Here is a 6,598-nt window from a genome sequence, read left to right as displayed (position 1 = left end):
TATGCAACTCTTCCATTTGGCTGTCGCTGAGTTGTATTCTTTATAATAAACCAGTAATAGTAAGTAAAGTGCCTTCCTAAGTACTGTGAGTCTTTTTTATTTTTTTAATAAAAAATAGAAGTTTTTAATTGAGTTCTTTAAATTCTACTCCATGTTTTTCTTCTTCTTGGAAAAGTTTTTAAATCAACCACTCATAATTTGACCAAAATTTTAAAAAACTGATATTTTGTAAATGTGTCACAGACACATGAGACAGAATCCTACTTTTTGTAGAGGACCTTAATCTGAATAAAGTCATGAGTTTTTCAGTAAATCTCCACTGAGTTTTCTGGTAATGTTACAAAAACGGGCCCATCACTGTCCATTGGAAATGGGTTAAATAGATAGATATTCTTTCAGTTTATCCATGATTTCATTCATCTTGTCGCCTGGAATTAACATCACAGTTTGCAAGGGTGTCATCGGTATGTCATCAAAAGACCATTTGCCTCCCAGACAAGTGTCGCTCTCCTCCTGCACTGAGTAGTTGAACTTCAGAATTGCCTTCTCATAGAAAAGTTCTTCCTCTGCATTTGCAAACGTGAATGCAGCTTTCTTTTTGTTGCTAGGTTTCTTTTTTGGAATTGTTTTTTCCTGCTTCCACAAATGTCTTACTAATCAGAAGGTAAAAGTAGCACTTCCCACATGGTTTATTGGTTCTGTGTGCCTCTGCCAGTTCTTTCTGAAGCTGCTGGTACATGGGCAGAGCGATCTGTGGAGGGATATTAATGAATCTTTCACTTAGGAGAAGGCCCACAGGCTTGGTGGTGTCATTTAAAAACTTGTCCAGCTGTTCAACCATGCTCTTTTCACGGTTCTTCTCACAGAAGCTTAGAATCAACTCTTGAATTTGTTCAGCACACTGGGTACCCTTTCTTTCAGTTAAATTTAAAAGGCTTATGAAACCAAAAACCTCATCTTCATCCACATCGTATTCGCTGTCTTCTGAAACATCCGTTTGCTTAATCACACTCACAATATGGTTCTGTTGAATTAAGAGATCTGTTAGTTCTGCAGTGTTCACAGGATCCTTTAGAAAAAGCTTCTGCAGTAATTTCTTAATTCCATCATAATCATTATCTGATGGGGAGTAAGCTTCAAATTCAATATTCACTTTCTCGTCAGTGACGTCATCCTCTTCATCCTCTTCCTCATCACTGTCGTCATTGTTTTCATCCTCATCCTCGACTTCATCTTCCTCTTTGTCATCACACTGGACTAGGGGGTCTGGTGACTGCGGAACCCCACTTTCCATGGCCCGCCGCTTAGACCTGGATGCCATGTTACTGCTCACCTCTGTGAGTCTTTCTAGCAAATTATAGAGAGGTGGTCATGGGAACTCCTGATTTATAGCTTGTTGGTCAGAAGTACAGGAAGCCCAGGACTTGCAATTGGTGCCTGAATGGAAGCAGTCTTGCCAGACCGAGCCCTTAACCTGTGGGGACAGATGTTAACTCCCAGTAGTTAGTGTCAGACTTGAATTGAATCACTGGACACCTACTTGGGATCTGGAGAGTTGGAGAACTGGTTATTGTGGTATGGAAAAAAAACCCCTACACATTTGGTGTGAGAGATGTTGCACTATAAAAGACTTCAGCCCTGCCAACAACCACATGAGCTTGGAAGTGAATTCTTCCCCAGTTGGTCCTTCAGATGAGACCTTGACCTTGGCTGACATGTCAATTGCAGCTTTGCATAGGACTCAGGTAAACCATGCCCAGACTCCAGACCCACAGAAACTGTGAGATAATAAATGTTTTTAATTTATATAGTTTTATTTTTTTGAGATAGAGTTTCACTTTGTTGCCCAGGCTGGAGTGCCATGGCATAATCTCAGCTCACTGCAACCTCTACCTTTTGGGTTCAAGTGATTCTCATGCCTCAGCCTCCTGAGTAGCTGGGATTACAGGCGTGTATCACCACGCCTGGTTAATTTTTTATATTTTAGTAGAGATGGGGTTTCATCATGTTGGCCAGGCTGGTCTCGAACTCCTGACTTCAAGCGATCCACCTGCCTCAGCCTCCCAAAGTGCTGGGATTACAAGTGTGAGTCACTGTGCCTGGCCATAAATGTGTTTTAAAAGCACTAAATTGCCTGGGCACAGTGGCTGATACCTGTAATCCCAGCACTTTGGGAGGCCAAGGCAGGCTGATCACAAGGTCTGGAGATCGAGACCATCCTGGCTAACATGGTGAAACCTCGTCTCTACTAAAAAAAAAAAAAAAAAAAAATTAGCCAGGCGTGGTGGCAGGTGCCTGTAGTCCCAGCTACTTGGGAGGCTGAGGCATGAGAATCGCTTAAACGCAGGAGGTAGAGGTTGCAGTGAGCTGAGATTGTGCCACTGTACTCTAGCCTGGACGACAAAGCAAGACTCTGTCTCAAAAACAAGCAAGCAAAAAAGCACACTAAGTTAATGGTAATATTGTTATTCAGCAACAGAGAACTCATACATTTGAGAGTGCATTCGAGCAAAACCACAGTGGGCTGGCAGAGCTCTAAACTCCTCACACCAGCTGATGTGGCATCATGGGATACTGTTAGTGAAGTGGTTTTACTAAACAACAACAGCAGCTTATGATTACTGAATGCTTGCCATGTTCCTTGCTCTATGCCAAGCCCTTTACATGTTTTATTTCATTTAGTCTTTGACATAACCCTATGAACAACAACTATTACCCCACTTGTCACCTGGGAGAGCGAAGGATTTTTGATTTTGAGATGACCTCCTCATCAGCAAGGGATTTGGCCAATTCCCCTTTGACCTGTCTAAAGACAAACACATTTCATCACTGCGAATGCTAGCTTTTTTTGTTTAATAAACATTTTATCCTGAAAAACATTTAGAGTTACAGAAAAGTTGTAAAGATAGTACAGAGAGTCCTTGTATACCTTTCACTCCATTTCTCTTAATGTGAGCATCTTGCATTACCATGGCACATTTCTCAAAACTAAGACATCACCGTCGGTACATTACTCTTAACTAAACTATAGATTATTCAGGTTTCACCCATTTTTCAGTGAATGCCCTTTTGCCATTCCAGGATTCAATCCAGGATCCCACATTGCATTTAGTAAGCATGGATTTTTTCTTCCCCGGACTCAAGCCAGTCTGGTCTCACACGATGAGTGTGTAGCCCTCTGTTGCCATGCATTGACCCTAATCCTCGCAAAAGAACAACTCTGGTATCACTGAATTAAGGGCGCATTTGCTTTTTTCCTGAGCAAGGAAAGAATGTCCCATATTGGCTAAAAACACCTTGGTCTGAACCATTTGGGAGGTTGACTGATGTCAACCCTCAAATAATTTTGCTCTGGTACCCACATTTTTGAAATTTCTGAAACAGGGGGAGGAGATGTCAGGTCATCACTCAGCACACACTGTCTCACAGTTCCAGAGGCTGGAAGTCCAAGGTCCAGGTGTCAGCAGGGTCGGTTCCTTCTGAGGACTGTGAGGGAGAATCTTCCAGGCTCTCTCCTAGAGACAGAAGGAGGGGCCCCTGGAGGTCATCTGCTCCTCTTGTCCCCTCTTCCCACCAAACGTTGACTGAGCATCTCAGCATCTCCATTGTCAGTTATAGGACTCCTCTAGTCACAAAAGATAAAAGGCACCCCAGCTGATCTAGAGGAAAAATAAAGGGAGACTTTTTAAGGGACTCAGTTCACATCAAAGTCCAAGTGAGGGAGAACCTTCCAGGCTCCGATGGTTTCCTGGCAATCTCTGGCATTTCCTGGATGGTAGAAGTGTCACCCCCATCTCTGTCTTTATTTTCACATTGCATTCTCCACATGTGCATGTTTCTGTGCCCAAAATCTCCCCGATTTATAAGGACACCAGTCACGTTGGATTAGCCACCCTATTCCAGGATGACCTCATCTTAACTAAGTACATCTACAACAACCTTATTCCTAGATTAGGAAATTCTGAGGTGCTGAGGGTTAAGACTTCAACAGATGAATTTGGGTGGGGTGGGGGAAACACTACGGAACACATAATACTATCTGTGATTTCTCCCTGTGTCTTGGGCTTCCCACAGCCGGTGGCTGGGCCCTTAGAGGGAGCACCCCAGGGTGGGTGTCTTGAGAAGGACAGCGGGGGCTGCAAGGATTCTGACCTCCCCTCCGAAATCACACAGCACCCCTTCTGCTGCGTTCTGTTGGTTAAAAGTGAGTCATGGAGCCTGTGCAGGTCCGGGGGGGGCCCCACAACGGTGTGAATTTTGGGAGGTGTGCTGGGAGCTGGCTTTCGAACCAGCTACCCCAGGTTCATGGCAGGCTAACATCCTGAATCCCAGATTAAAGCGTGTTCTGTTCCCTGATTTTTGTCCCTCTGGTTAGCTCCCAGGGGTAATTGCTCAATAAATTGTTGTGGCCTGGAATTTTATCGTGACGGGATCTGTTCCATCAGCAGGAAAGTGCCAGCTCCCACCGCTTCTCTAGTGCACTCCCTGCCTCTTTTCCTTGGGAACCCAAGCCTGGCAGGGGCCAAGTCCTAGGACCGGAAGGACCCGAAGCTGGAACACAATGAGCTGCTTTTTCCTGCCCACACACCTGGGCCTGGCACTCAGGGGGAAAAGTGCCCCAGGCAGGCGGGCTTGCCAGACTTAGAAAGAAGGAGACCGAACTTGAAATGTTTTCTAAATCCTCCAAATGGAGCTTCTGCAGCACCGGTACCAGCTTCCCCCATCCCTACCCCGGGAGAGAGGAAAAGCAGGGAGAGGAAGAGAAGGAGTAGGTTTCCAGTCTGTTTATATTTCAGGCTATTTTGGAACCCCCTGAAGGCACTCATACACAGGGGCACATTTAAATGCACCAGGAAGTGCTCCCGGAATGGAAACTGGAGTAGGCGGAACTCTGGGGCACTGCACTGCCCGCTCTGTTCTGCTGTCCCTCAAACAACCAGCAATTCAGCCCCTTCAATGCCCAACTCAAAGCCTCTCTCAACGGAAGGGCTTCTGGAGGTCATCTAGTTCCTTCCATGCCCCCTTCCCACCAAACATTCACTGAGCATCTCAGCATCTTCATTGTCAGTCACAGGATTCTTTGGGTCACAGGGAATAGTGGAAAGGTACTCAAGCTGATCTAGATGAAAACTAAAGGGGGATTTTTTGAGGGGCTCAGTTTACATCAAAGTCCAAGGAGAGTTTGGCTTCAGGTATGGTTGAATCCAGCTGTTCCAACCATGTCGTCAAGGGTGGGTCTCTGAATATCCCTCAGCTCTGCTCCCTCCATGGTAGCCTCATTCTCAGTATTATAAGGAGGCAAGGTGCCTGCCAGCAGCCCCAAACCTTTGTCAAGTCCCTCAGAAGACCTTGGGATGTGAGTTCCCATTGGCCAGGCTTAGTCACATGCACTGCTATCCTTACCATCTGGGAGTGGAGTCAACTCCACCCGAAGCTCAGAGGTCCCTCTTCCACCAAACCCTTATACCCAGACACCAGGCAGCAAAAAAAAAAAAAAGTGGTATCCATGCTGTCTGCTTATATCCCTCTAGTGATGTAGGACTCATCAGCCTGGGGGCATCCCTGTCCTCTGATAACTTTATTCAGATTTCAATATTTCATACCATACTTCAGTGCAATTTATTTGTTTGCCTACATCCCTTATTGTACTCCTTTGTTTCTGTATCTTCAGCACAAGGCCCCCACAGAACAGGTGCTCAATAAATGTTTATCAAATGAAGGATTAATATCTTCCATTACTAAGCACATACGATGTGCCAGGTGTTTGATGCATATTATCTCATTTGATCCTCGTGACCACTGTCTTAGCTAAAGAGCACCGTCCTGTTTTTGTATGTGAAGAAACAGGTTCAGACAGGTTAAGAAGTCACCTTACCGAGGTCATCCAAGAAGAAGACAGTGGAGCCAGGATTCGAGCCCAGGTCCTTTTGACTTTAACCTGATATGGACATGGGAAAAGCCAGGAAAGAAGGGCAGAGGACAGGAAAGAAGAAGAAGAGCAGAGACAGTAGGGGAGGAAAAGAGGACAGAGGAAGGGGAGTGGGAGGAAGCTGTGAATGTTAAAATTTCTTCCTCTGATGGTTATAATTATTATTATTTAAAGACACAGTCTTGTTATATTTCCGAGGTTGGATTAGAACTCATGCTCAAACTGCTAAAGTTTGAGTGGTCCTTCTGCCTTCTGCCAGAGCTACTGAGCTGGGAACACAGGTGTGCGCCACTGTGCCCAGTTGGATGGTTGTTCTTTCTTTATTTATTTTTTCTTTTGAGATGGAGTCTTACTCTGCTCACCCAGACTGGAGTGCACTGGCCTGATCTCGGCTCACTGCAACCTCCACCTCCCAGGTTCAAGTGATTCTCCTGCCTCAGCCTCACCAGTAGCTGGGATTACGGGTTCAAGTCACCACACCTGGCTAACTTTTATTTTATTTTATTTTTTAAGTAGAGATGCAGTTTTACCACGTTGGCCAGGCTGGTCTCAAACTCCTGGTCTCGGGTAATCCACTCGCCTTGGCCCCCCCAAAGTGCTGGGATTATAAGTGTGAGTCACTGTGCCCGTTATTCTTAATTTGCTTTTTGGTCACTGACTCCTTAAGGA

The 6,598-nt window shown here is 45.2% G+C and overlaps 1 pseudogene; it reads right to left on the bottom strand.

The window, feature by feature from the left end:
- Positions 1 to 231: 231 nt before the first annotated feature.
- On the bottom strand, positions 232 to 1,321 carry LOC105495199 (BRCA2 and CDKN1A-interacting protein pseudogene; annotated as a pseudogene).
- Between the last annotated feature and the right edge of the window lie 5,277 nt (positions 1,322 to 6,598).

This window comes from Macaca nemestrina, chromosome 1 (genome assembly GCF_043159975.1).
Source record: "Macaca nemestrina isolate mMacNem1 chromosome 1, mMacNem.hap1, whole genome shotgun sequence".
NCBI classification, from domain to species: Eukaryota; Metazoa; Chordata; class Mammalia; order Primates; family Cercopithecidae; genus Macaca; species Macaca nemestrina.
The sequence above is the reverse complement of the archived record's forward strand: the minus strand, read 5'-3'. Positions and strand labels throughout refer to the sequence as shown.